Source organism: Poecilia reticulata, chromosome 3 (genome assembly GCF_904066995.2).
Source record: "Poecilia reticulata chromosome 3, P_reticulata-male-v2, whole genome shotgun sequence".
NCBI lineage: Eukaryota > Metazoa > Chordata > Actinopteri > Cyprinodontiformes > Poeciliidae > Poecilia > Poecilia reticulata.
In genome coordinates, this window is record NC_088832.1 from 32,868,288 (window position 1) to 32,881,505 (window position 13,218).

Sequence of the window (13,218 nt, forward strand, 5' to 3'; positions counted from 1 at the left end):
ACTGTGTCAAGTAATTTTTAGTAATCGATTAATCGCTAACTGGAGTATACAAACTCTAAAAAGGCTAATTACTATTTCTAATAGTAATTAGCCTTTTTAGTATAAAAAATATAAAAAATCTTAAGTGTATAAAATGAAAAATCAGCAGAATGTCAATTTTTTTTAAATCTGATTAATCGTCCGAATAATTGATTAGATATTTTACATTAGGTAACATCTAATATTTGTTTATTTGCATTTTTATGTATTTCTAGTGTTGCATAAAATACACTTAAGTGGTTAAATGAAAAATCTACAGAATGTAGATTTTTGGTAAATTGTATCTGATTAATCATCAGAAAGATTGATGACTAAAATAATTGTTAGCTGCATCTTAAATTTCAAACCCAAAACTAAACCAATTAAAGCTCAGATCACTCCATATGAATTGTACCAAAGTTTTTGGCTGCTTCTGATGACCACATCATAGCTCAGTCCTGTTTTTTGTGCGTTATCGATCTTTTTATAGCGTATTTGAGTAAAGGGTTAGTCTTAAAAGGAAGGATATTGGAGGAGACTTAAAATAGCCGTCAGAGTTTTCTCTGGAAGATTCCCACTCAGGATGCAGGATTAGTGTGAGGGTGGGGTCTGGGCAGGACAGTGGGCCTGCTGTTCTGAATGACTAACATCATTTTAAAGTGCTGCGGCGCTGACTCGGCCTGCACAGCTGTTTGTGCTGGAAACCGGACCGCAAAGAGTTGAAAAGTACATGCAGCTGAACAGACCGAGCCAGAACTCCATAAGATGCAGCTTAGGATTATTATTATTAATCAGGACTGAGCAATTAATCGATTTTAATCAATATTGATTAATCGTGCTTATCGATTAATTATTTGATTATCGATTTAAATCAAAATTTTTGTTTTTTGAACATTAAAGTTTAGCAAAATCTGGATGTGTTTTCTTTTTTTCCACCGGTGTTCTTGTTGGGTTTCAGTAGTTCAGAGTAGGTCTGGACAATAAATCAATAATATTTATTGCAATAGATAATACGTCTGATACATTATTCAATAGATAGAGTATTCACTGAGCTCCGATCTGGAACCGCACAGCATTCTGGGAGTTTTTCCTCTGGTAGAGGGAGGAAAGACTTTAGTTGCTCAACCTCTCCTGTCAGCTAAGCTATGTTAGCTTAGCTGACAGCTTAGCTATGTTAGCTTAGCTGACAGGAGATTTTTTGATAGCTGACAGCTAACCTAGCTGTTTGCTAACCTATGTTAGCTTAGCTGACAGGAGAGGCTAACTCACTCACGACTAACTCACTTACTCGCTCTTTGGTTACCTAGCAACTCACTCACTCTGTGGTTGCCTAGCAACAACTTGAGCAACTTGTTCAGCAGCAGTTTTAGGTTTCGTCTCTTTGCCTCACAAACTGCTTAAAAACAACAACAACAACAACAAAAACGGCGTGGAGTGAAAGCTGTGGCTAAAACAGGAAAGGTCACGCCACCAGTTTATTTTAAACAAAAAAACTAATCAATAATTATTGATATCAACTGATATGAAACAGGTTTTACAGCCATACTGTGCGACCATAGTTCAGAACGATTTCAACACGCTCAGGGCGGCCATCTAGTTTGACAACCTTGTGTTTTACAGCTTCTATTTATTTGAACTGTAGGACTGAATATTAGGCCCAGGCTACGATGCTTTTTCATTTTTGATTGCAAGAATAAAGTTTAAATACTGCCAGAATAAAATCTGAATATTAGGAGAATAATATATAAATTTTATGAGATCTCCAACACAAAAAATAAATATAATGTTGCATATTTGAATGGGCCATAAATCAATTATTGATTTTGGTTTTTGAAGATTTAAATTTTGGAAATCTGCTTTTGTTTTCCCACTAACGTGTCCATTTTCCAGAGTGATGTCAGTATGCCCAGGGCGGCCATCTTGTTTTGGAAGTGTTTTCTACAGCTTCTATTTATTTGGACATTGAATTCAGGACAGAATATAAGAGTCAGGCTAAGATTTTTATTTCCTTTACAAAAATAGTCATAACGTTACAAGAATACAGTCCGAGTAATATGAGAATACAGTGATATGACAGAGTTGAAATAATGTGAGAAGAAAGTTATAATATTAGAAGGATGAAGTAGTAACTTTATGAGAACTTCAACATGAAAAAATAATAGATTTTCAAAGCTTTTTTCTCTCACATTTTTCTTCTTTAGGATGTTCTGGTAAAATTCTTCGTTTTACTGCTAATTTTATAACTTGTATTCTTGTAATTTAACAAAAAAATCTTGTATTCCTGTCCTAATAATCTTGTTGTACAACTTTCAAGAGGAATGATTGACATAAAATCCAGTTATAGAAAATAAATCATTTATCAAATTTTTTTTTAAATCTGAGATTTATTTTTTGGCCACATCACCCTCAATTATTTATTCATTTATTTAAATTGGGCTCAGTTTTACCGATTTCTTCAGCCGTGATAAGCATGTAGTTTCACCTTTTTGCAGTCCAGACGCGTCTCATCGGTTTTCCACTCAAAAACGCCAAATATGTCAAATTCCTTTGGCTAAAAATCCGGGAACTGATCCCAGATCAAAGCTGCATTTATTCCGAATGCTCCGAGCTTTTCTCCTACATCTGCTAATGTGGAACAAAATCCATTTCTCTCCACGATGACTAAGTTCTCAGGAAGGCTTGTGTTGTATAATGACTCATATCAGCGAGTGAAGTTCTGCTGCCTAAACTGGGCCTGATGAAAACCTGGCCTGGAAGTCCGCATTCCTGCCTGAGGCGCTCAATTGTTCCAGTGTTGGGGATACTGTCTAGGAATGTGGGCCCAGTCTTGAGCTGAGTAAAACAGGAGTTTTTTCCAGAGTAAGGAGGTGGGGGTGCGTTCAGTGGAAAGGAAACTGATTCCACCCACAGTGGAGGGAAGGTCTCCTGAGTCCACAGCGGTATGGAAGAGATGGGTGGGGTGGGGAAGGAAAAAGATGAACAGCGGGGAGGACTGGTTTCCATTTGGAGCTGAAGTTCATCTCACATCCTTCGTATACTGACACCAGTTGTTGCAACCAACATTTGGACATTTATTTGAAGAAAATACACAAAAAAACTTAGACAAGATATTAATTAATGAGTTGATCTAAAGTTGATTCATCGACTAATGACCCATTAATAAGCTGCCATTTTCCTAAAAACCTGAGTAAAACCATCTTTCCACAACATAAATTGGCTAAATTTTCCACCAAACACTGAATTTAGAAAAACAATGACTTGGTAATCTTATCTTTGTGATTTTGCAGTGTTATAATCTGGATTTAGAGATTTGCTAATGGTGGGATTATCTTGACCTTGACTGGAGAACAATTTTCATGCAATAATATACAATTTATATTATTGCATGAAAGGTCAAGGTTATCTTGACCTTGACTGGAGAACAATTTTCATGCAATAATATACAATTTATATTATTGCATGAAAGGTCAAGGTTATCTTGACTGGAGAACAATTTTCATGCAATAATATACAATTTATTAAAATTATAAGTTTGAGTTTTCTTTTCCATTTTTGCCATTTATGGTCAGAATTAGGGATGGAAGTCATCAATTAATGAGTTAATTTAAAGTTGATTGACTAACCATTAATTGATAAGCGGCGATTTCCTTACAAGCCTGAGTTTTCTCTTGTTTCAGGAGGAACGAACATCTTTCCATAACATAAAGGGCTTACATTTTACCTAAGGACTAAATAATAAAAAATTAAAAAAACGTTTTTGTTAATCTGACCAAAATTTGGTAATATTTTGTGGTTGTTTTTTGTTTGAACTATTAAAATGGGCAATTCTAAGCATTTTAAGACGTATATGAACCGTTTGTGGATTTTAGCTTTTGGCAGATCGCTGTGGTTCCTAACCCGGGTTCAGTAAATGGTAAATGGACTGAACTTACATATCCAATCATTTTTGACTTTAACAATACTTTAGTACTTTAGTCTGCATCCATGTCCAACCAGAGCCAGGTATTGTGTAGTTGGTGCTTTTAATCAGTTTTCAGTTAAATTAATTCAATCCAACTATATAACAGTCACAAAATGTCACCAAAATCACTCTGTCCCTCTAAAATTTTCAGAAAATCGCATAAGTGTATTGAATTGTATCGTTTGCTGAATATCGCAATATATATTGTATCGTGAGCAGAATATTGTGTATCGTATCGTGAGATTATTGTATCATTACAGCCCTAATTTCTGAGTCTTTTAATTCAGATTTAGCTTGGAAAGGACACAGCCAACACTTTGAAGAGAGTAAAATTTATATTGAGAAACACAGAAGAAAACATTTACTGCACATTTTACTCTACAGCCCATTTAGTAAAATGGTTGTGGTGAAACACTAATGTATCGTTCATCCATCTAATGTACTTTGTTCTTTATTCTGAGAAATGAACGCTCATGTTCTGCCCTCTGAATTAACAACCCTATGTCTGTTTTTAGAGCAGTGTTGTTGAAAACATTTTCATCACTACAAAAAGTGATTTTTTTTTTTGTTGTTGTACAGTTTGGAGGGAAAAACTAAATTCAGAGAAAATGTGACCAGGTTTTTCTCCACACACCCCGATAAACGCTGCTTATGTCTGCAAGCCTCCCAGAGATGGGAAGATGGGCAGGTTGAGCCAAAAAACTCTTGTCACTGGTTCTAGAGCCAAACTATTTCATCTCACCCACGCATGAGCAAACGGTTTATTTCTGGAAGTTGACGCCGTGTTCTGTGAACTCCCACTGAACCTCAGGAATGGGGACAGACTTTATGCCAAACGATCTGCGCGGCAAACAAAATAAAGCTAATCTTTTTCACTCCGGACCTCAACAGCAACGGTATTTTCTACCTGCAGGTGTGAAGGAGTTTTCTTTGAAACAATTTGAGCTCAACGGTCAAAGAGAAGGAGGCAGACGAGCCGTTGGTGATGGACGAGGCGACTTCTGCCTCATAAATCCTGCAGGTTTAGTTTCTCATCCTGTGCTTCTTGTCTTCAAAACCAAGACTGATGCTAATTCACTCTTATTGATTACGGCTGAAAGGACAGTCCACTAATGGGGGTTTAAAACAGAAAACAGGATAATGGAGACGCATCGACTGCAGTCTTCCGAGAGTATTGTGTTTATTTGAAGTTTACAGCTATACCTGCAATGATTAATCAAATTAATCGTGATTAATTGATTATTCAAATAATCGCCAACTAATTTAATAGTTGATTAATTATTAAATGGAGTTTACAGACTCTATAGTCATTTGCTGAAAGAACAAGACACTCAGATAAGTAATTAAGACAAAACTGCACAAAAATATATACATTTTGCATCTAAAATAAAATTAGAGCCAGGAGGCGGGTCTTAGCGCTGTCAATCACCTGGTAAAGGTTAGCAATTAATAAAAAATAATTAAAAATGATGGAAATCTATTAATTTCTATGGTAAAACGGTTAAAAATAGAAGACAGTGATACTATGACCTTTGAAGCAACAGCAGGCCGAGTATTTCTTTATTTAGCTCCACAGGTGTGTAATGTTGTTGTATCAACAAGCTGCAGTTTACATGTACATGTGTAGAGGAGCTGGAGGAGGACAGGTACCAGCCTCTCCTGTCTCAACCCGACCAGAATCAGAACCATACGTTTCCGCGGCGAGTTGGTCCGGTCTGCCGGTTTCATTTCCACCCAGTCCTCAGTAAAGCTGTTGTTGTACGGCAGACGTTTGTTTAACGGTTCTGCAGCCACCCAGCTGACCAGTGCTGCAGGATGTGGATGTTGAATAAAAAAATATATTCAAGTTTACGTTTAAAAACACTAACCGTAATTTTTATATTCATTACTGCTGGAAAAATGGGCTTGATACACTTCTGGATGTTTAATGTTTTGTAGATTTGCTGCTTTTTAAATTCCTTTTCAGTGAAGTTTCCACCCCAGGCTTTTTCACATCTTTGTTAAAGCTGGAGCACATAACTTTTATTAAAAATATATATTTTTTACATATATTTTTAAATTGTCACTATATTGTGACATTGTGGTATTCAATGAATCCATTTAGTAATTGTTCATATCTAGGTCTGAAGCAACTAAGAGAGATTAAGATTGATCACGATTAATCATGATTAATTAATCGTTAGTTACTATTACTAACAATTAATTATTAACGTTTGCTATAATAATCGTTAGCTGCAGCTCCGATGTACAGCGCATCTGGAAAGTTTTCACAGCTTTTTCTTTTTCCACATTTTTATATCTAGTCTCTGAAGATATGAGGAGAACATCATCATCTATAAAAATACGTCCATTTTTAAGACTGAGCTTACTTTTGGGTTCAGGATCAGGACTATGTCCTGTTTTACTTCATTAGCATGTTTCAGTCTATAAGGACTTCTTCACACATATTTTTGCAAATATGATGATCTCTTTTGGGGACATGACAAAATATACCAAAACTGAAGATGCACGAAGAGTGAGTGGTTCTTGGCTTCTACTTCCTTAAATAGAGGTTCGGGCTTCTCCCATCCGGTTCTGGCAGAACAGAGGCTCACATTCCCAGCATAGCTGCTGCATTCAGAGCCTCCCCAAACCCTGGAGCGCTTCTCCTTACGTCCGCAGGTAGACCGCAGGCCTCTGCACCGCTTTGTCCTGACCAGAGAGCAAAATATCTGGCATGTAAACTAAAGGAAGAGGAATAATTCACATTTTGTTCATATCTTTGAAATTCCATTTGAGTCTCAACTGCTTCTAAAAACAGCCCAAGTATTTAAAAAAAACAAAAAAAAACAGCTGGATTTTTTTTAGCAAGAAGTTCATATTTTTTGGTGTGTGGAAAATGATACGGTTCAAAAACCTCCCAAATGTTAAATTGCATTCCACAGGCTCTATGGCGTTACCTAGCAACCCCAGCAGAGCCCAGCGCCGTTACCTAGCAACCCCAGCAGAGCCCAGCGCCGTTACCTAGCAACCCCAGCAGAGCCCAGCGTCGTCGTTACCTAGCAACCCCAGCAGAACCCAGCGTCGTTGCCTAGCAACCCCAGCAGAGCCAAGCCCCATTACCTAGCAACCCAAGCTGAGTTCCGGCGCTTTTGGTCCGCTAGTTTTAAAATATAGAATATACTTTATTGATCCTCAAGTGGAAATTGCTTATTAGTTGACAAGCTATTCCATACAAGGTGTTAAATATTAGTAAATAACCATGAGCAACATAAAATTTATGTAAAATGAAAATAATAACGCTAAGTAATAATCCTTTATCGAGAAATTTAAGCTGTCACGGCAGAATGCAGACAGAATAAAAGAGCAACAGAAATGAAAAAACTGCAGTTTTTCATTTTTCTATGCTGGTTAGTGTAGGAAAAATCATCATGTAGGCTAAACTAGAAATATAATTATGAAAATATCACTATATACACAACATACAGATGTGCATATATAAATATACATAAATATACATTTACAAAACATATACATGCCGCTGTGTGCACTGTATAATGGCTGCTGGAAAAGACAAGTGTTTTGCTGTTGACGTAACATCCAGAAACCACCTGCTTCATTCTTGTTGGTTGTGCAGGAGGCTTTACTAATGCTGTTCAAAGATGTACAAGTGTGCATCTTTTTGCAGCCATTTTCACATGTTAGTATAACCGCGGAGTTAGGGGGTGTAAAATCTCATTACCTAAGAATGATTTTGTGAAAAAAAAAGTAATGAGGCCATATCCTAACCTGCTAAACGAAGCAAAATTCCTTTAAAATAAAAGTGTTGTATTTGATTGAAGAGTGGAGCTATCGTCTGGTTTGGCTACAAACTTGTTTAAAGGAGGAAGTGAGGCGTGAACTTCGCTCCGATGGAGCCGACGAAGCAGGATGTGTCCACAGGAGCCTGGATGATGCTTTTCCTCTGTGCTGACGGGAGACACAAACACACACACTGTCAGCATCAACAAACACCTCATTGTCATGCAGGTGCTTCCCACTTTGCAGACAGCTGTTTTGGCTACTGTTTCAAACATTGAACAGAATAAATAAACAAGCGGCTCAGAGGAAGAGACCTGTTGGCTGAAGAGTTGCATAGAACTTAAAAAGATGAGAGCTGAGCTTCATTTAATCTTGACAGGTGTGAAACAAAGCTGGGGCTGGCTGACATTAGTTTATTGTTGTTGCTCATAGGGAACTTCATTTTCATAGATCGCTGCTGACCTAATGAAAATGAATGTCTTCGTCTGGCTTTTCTGACACATTCAGGCAACTCGCTTGGCTTTTTTTGTATCTCATAAGTTTATTTTGTGCAAACAGTAGTTTTCAGTATTTTCTACACTTTGGAACATATTTACAAAGTTTTTTTTTTAATCTTAAATGCAAAATGCATACATTTTTACCATTACTACTTTCATTGTGTTGTATGATGGCTCATTGTAGATAGAAAAAAAGGAGTAAACTGCCGCCAAAGAGAGAGATTAATCTCTAAATTGTTTGTTGATATTGAGGATGCGTGTGTGTGTTTGAAAAGTTGCAAATTCGCTGGAAGTTTCAGAAATTAAAAAATTTTCAACTTTTGAAACTCAGAAATGTCCATGTTTTAAGAAAAAAACACAAAAAAAACATGGATAATCTGGATAATCTCAAAATTTCTGATTGTTTTCTAGTAAATGTTTAACTTTTCAAACTTGTCCTTGTTTTTCCTAGAAACTTTCTTGACACAAGTTAACTTCTTTTTTCCATTTACAGTGGCTTTAATACATCATCATAAAGCTTCACTTAACAATCAGTTACAAAATTTGTTGATAATTAGTTCAGTAATTGATTTATTACATTTAAGCCGATTAATCTTTTCAGTCCTAATTATAAATGACAAAACTGCTACCATTAATTAGTTTCAGTTACCTATTTTTAGACGTTTTCTGTCTAAACGTGAATCAATCCGTCTGTGAAATGCTCAGTGTGGCGTCCAGCTGAGTGTTGCACCAAACAAAAAGCTTGTTGCTGACGAGATGCTGCAGATCCACATCGGCAGGAATTTCAGGGTTACTGCAGAGGTCAAGCAGTTCGCCACACAAGAGTGCAAATATCAGGCTCAGGTTTGCTTTTGTGCAGGGAGTACTTTCCTATTCCGCCAATAGTGTTTGCCTGGCCATCAGTGATGTCTTTTAGACATCACTGATGTATTGCAGTTGATTTTATGTCTTTGGAAAACATTTTTGAAAAAGTAGTTTAATAAAATTTGGTTATATTGCTTCCATTTTTACTGCTCAACTTATATTTAAAAATGTATTTTACTAGTTTAGCTTACTACACAATTTTAAGAGAAACTTTAAGTCATTATTTTTTATTACTTGTAACTATAACTGCAATGATTAATCAGATTAATTGTGATTAATCAATTGTTGAAATAACCATCAACTATTTTAGTAATCGATTAATCATTGACTGGGGCATAAAGACTCAAAAAGGTCATTTGTAGACAGAACTACATTGTGAGAGCAGTAATTAAGCCAAAACTACACAAAACTACATAAATTCTGCATTTAAGAATTAGAACAACTTTGTCTATAAATATGCTTTAGCCAAAACTCCTCAGGTGGAATAGTTTGAGCTTCACCTGTTTCAAATTCACTACAGTAATGCTATATTATTGCAATTTAGGGAATGAAATGTTTATTTTCTCATTTAAAAAAGGAATTGACTAATTTATTTGCATCTATTATAGTACTTCAATAAAAAAATGGTTAAATGAAAAATGTGCCAATTTTTAAACTGATTAATCGATTAATCATTAATTTGAGTATAAACTCTCAAAAAGGGTCATTTGCAGAAAGAATACTGTCAAAGCAGTAATTAAGCCAAACATAAAAACGCATAAAAATTACATGCAAGACAAGAACACCTCTGTTTAAAAAAGTCACATGAAAAATTTGCCAATTTCTTTCACCGATTAATCAATTAATCATCAGATTAATTGATTTAAATTTTCTTTTTTTTTTCTTGAAAAGTGACTTCTCTAACTTGATATTTTCCATTTCTTTATTTTTTCCCCCCTACTTGGTTTGGTGATGATCTAATATAAAGTTAGTGAAAGTATATATGAATCAGGCAGTAAGTGTACTTGTGATTAAGGTGCAGCGCTCTGGATCATGAGGAATCTCTCCATTCTTCAGCAGCAGAGCCTGTGTTATGCCAGCACATTCCCCACTGCTGAGCTGGAGAATCCAGTCTGAAAGCAGGAACAGAAACTTTTCCCTCACGCCGCCCAGTCACTACTCGGACTTACTGGAAAAAAGAAAACAAACAAAAAAAACAACTTCGTTCTCGTCTAGTAACACCCACCACTACAAATTTGTTCCCTCTTTCTTTCCAGACAACATCCTGAATCTATGAATGTGTTATTTATTAGAAAAGAGGAAGGCAAAATGGAAAAGTATTTGGAAAGCTAAGTATGTTGATGCATTGATTAACATGACTGGGATTGTCTTCTGGAAGGTTTTATCCATAATGGTTTAAGAATTAAATTTAAATCAGTATTGGTTCTGCTCTGGCAGTTTTCTAGTTTGTATTATAAATATTCATCAATGTTAAATTTGCTACTGTTAGGTTTTGATACTGTAAGAAATTGGCTGAAAAGCAGCAAAGGAATCTAAATATTTGAGTCTGGAAAGTAATCCCGGCACATTTGTAAGACTATTTCTTGTTTTGCACCCATCATCTTCAAGTATAAGCTGGGTATTGTGGGATGTTTCATCCCAACTATGTTTCATAACAACTAAAAAGCTCAATGGAATTTATTTGCTGTAAAAACACAAAGTTTTACCAACATTTTTGCCAAGTTTCTAATGCAAATATTTTAGTACACTTGAAATAAGACAAAACTAACTTAAAAGTAACTTTTCAAAACATAAGAGCTTGTTGTAATTCAGTAATTTGTCAACATAGATTAGATACTTTTTCCTCAATATTCAAGAATTATTTACTAAAAATAAACACCTATATTTTGCTGAAAAGTTACTTTTAAGTCAGCTTTGTCTTATTTCAAGTGTGCCAAGATATTTAAACTATAAACTAGACAAAAATACTTGGCAAGATTAGCACTCAGGTCCTGAGTGCTAAACCTAGTTTTAGCACTCAGGTGGTTATGTGGCTCTGAGAAAAATTATCTAGCAGCAGGAGCTCCACTAAAGGTGGACCTGGCTTAATTTGAGGTCAGAAGAGACTAAACTAATGCTATTTTTTTAGTCATTATGATCAGAATTAAGGATGCACGTTATCTAAAGTTAGTGGCCTTTTTCTTAAAAACATTTTTTTTTCTTGTGTGAACTGAGCGTCTTTCCGTAAGGACATATGCTTAATTAAAAAATAAATAAATAAAAAAGAATTACAGTTTAACATTATTTTGTCAGCTGCAGTGAATACTGACTGAATAAACAGAAAGTTGTGGTTTTCTCACATTAATAAATTTAGACATATTTATAAAATAGAACAGTAACCTTTTCTGACTAGAAAGATGGAACTTAAAAAGCTTGTCGAGCTTGTCTGAACCGAACCGCAGAAAAAGCATTTTGCATCCCACACCGGACTCCGGACCGTTTCTCTTCAGGCATACTCCCGCCGCCATGTTTGTTTCTACAGCGGCTAGAAATAGAAACAAAGATGGCGGCTTGAAATACAACGGCTCACCACTTTAACGGCGACCAGCGACGCCCTCTGCTGAACGGCCGCCAAACCACAACACTATAAGCGGACGTTAGCTAATCTATTGGAACACATTTTACTCAAATAAACCATTAATCGATCATTGTTTGCATCCTCACTCCAAACTTAACTGACTTGTTTACAGTTGGTGTAGTCTCAGTTTTTGAGCTCATTGCTGACCTGTGTGTCAAATACGATGTTAACTCAACATGAGGAAGGTTAGCTTTGTTGATAGAGATATAAGGTTGATTTTTAGATGGTTATAAGCTGTAATGTGACGGAAGAATGTCCTATAAGTCAAATCAGGCGAGGATATTTGAATGTGGATCAGAGAATCGGACGTAAAGCTGCTGCGTCATTGTCCAGTCTCTAACCGCTGTCATATCTGTAGCACAGTCTGCCTTGTTGTGGCTTTGCACGCTGTCGACTCGTCTATATTTAGCATGAGCGGAATCATGTGTCTCCACCAGTTTGGCTTGTTGTGTATGTGTGTGTTTCGCTGTCCATTCGGGTTTGTTTTTGTTTGCATCAGTGTGTAACAAACGAGCTCAAACCATCACATTGTTTCCACCGCTGTCCCTCGTTTCTCGTGATCAGAGTCCGAAATGAAAGGACAAGCGGGCCGGATCCGGGTCAGGGTTAAATGTGTTTGCAACAGACTCGGGTTAATTGGAGATTTAATTTGATTTGCACTATTTAATTAGATTTTCACTCGCTTTTGTTGCCGTTCCTGGCTGAAAGATGGACGGGTGTTTTTGGTAAGCAGAGCTAGATTACGATAAATCTCATCCAGATGAGGAAATCTCACAACTGCTTTTAATCAACCCGTCTTGTCAGTTACTGCTAGAAGATGATGCAGCAGGGGCGGCTCCAAAAAGTTCTGAAAGGGGTGACCAAATGGGGGCCAGTAACAATCTGGTTTTTCTCATCGAAAAGTGTTGCACTTATTTAGTCTTTTCTGTAAGATTAAATAAATAAAATATTAGTAAATCAAACAAAATTTACAAGGAAAGAAAACTAAGGTATGATTAGTAATAAAGCCGTATTTATAGATGGATGATGGATAGATAATGTCTAAAGAAGATAAAAATAAATGCATTAATAAATAACGGTATAAATAAAATGAAGACATCAATTCTGTTAAGTGATATAAACTACTAGTGGAACTAGATTTCTTAATTAAATTTAAGAAGTTATTGACTTAAATCAGGCTCCTATATCTTGCTGAAATGTTATTTGTAAGTTAGTTTTCTCTTATTTCAAGTGTAATAAGATATTTGCACTAGAATCTAGAGAAATAAATCCTAATATATTAAGAACATCAGTTCTACCTTAAGAAAGAGGTCTTTATCTATGTCTACTTGAATTCAAGATCTAGTTTTTATTTGTGATGATCCACAGGTCAGAGCTAGAATCTAGTTGGAGCAGTAAATCAAGCTCCATTTTCACCAAAATAGACCAGAACAAAACTTTCATCAACTGAAATCCGTCCATCCATGGTCTGCCGTACACCA

At 36.0% G+C, this 13,218-nt stretch overlaps 1 protein-coding gene and 1 long non-coding RNA gene across 2 annotated transcripts in view; one reads left to right on the top strand and one right to left on the bottom strand.

Annotated features, from left to right (window-relative positions):
* samd4a (sterile alpha motif domain containing 4A) overlaps positions 1 to 13,218 on the top strand; it is a 60,213-nt gene that overhangs the window by 9,963 nt on the left and 37,032 nt on the right. The gene's annotated exons all lie outside the window — the stretch shown is intronic.
* LOC145551174 (uncharacterized) lies at positions 6,427 to 12,695 on the bottom strand. Its single transcript, XR_014087020.1, has 4 exons — positions 11,500 to 12,695; positions 10,125 to 10,288; positions 7,748 to 7,927; positions 6,427 to 6,670 (listed from the first exon to the last, which is right to left on the bottom strand). It is a non-coding gene; the product is annotated as an uncharacterized LOC145551174 (long non-coding RNA).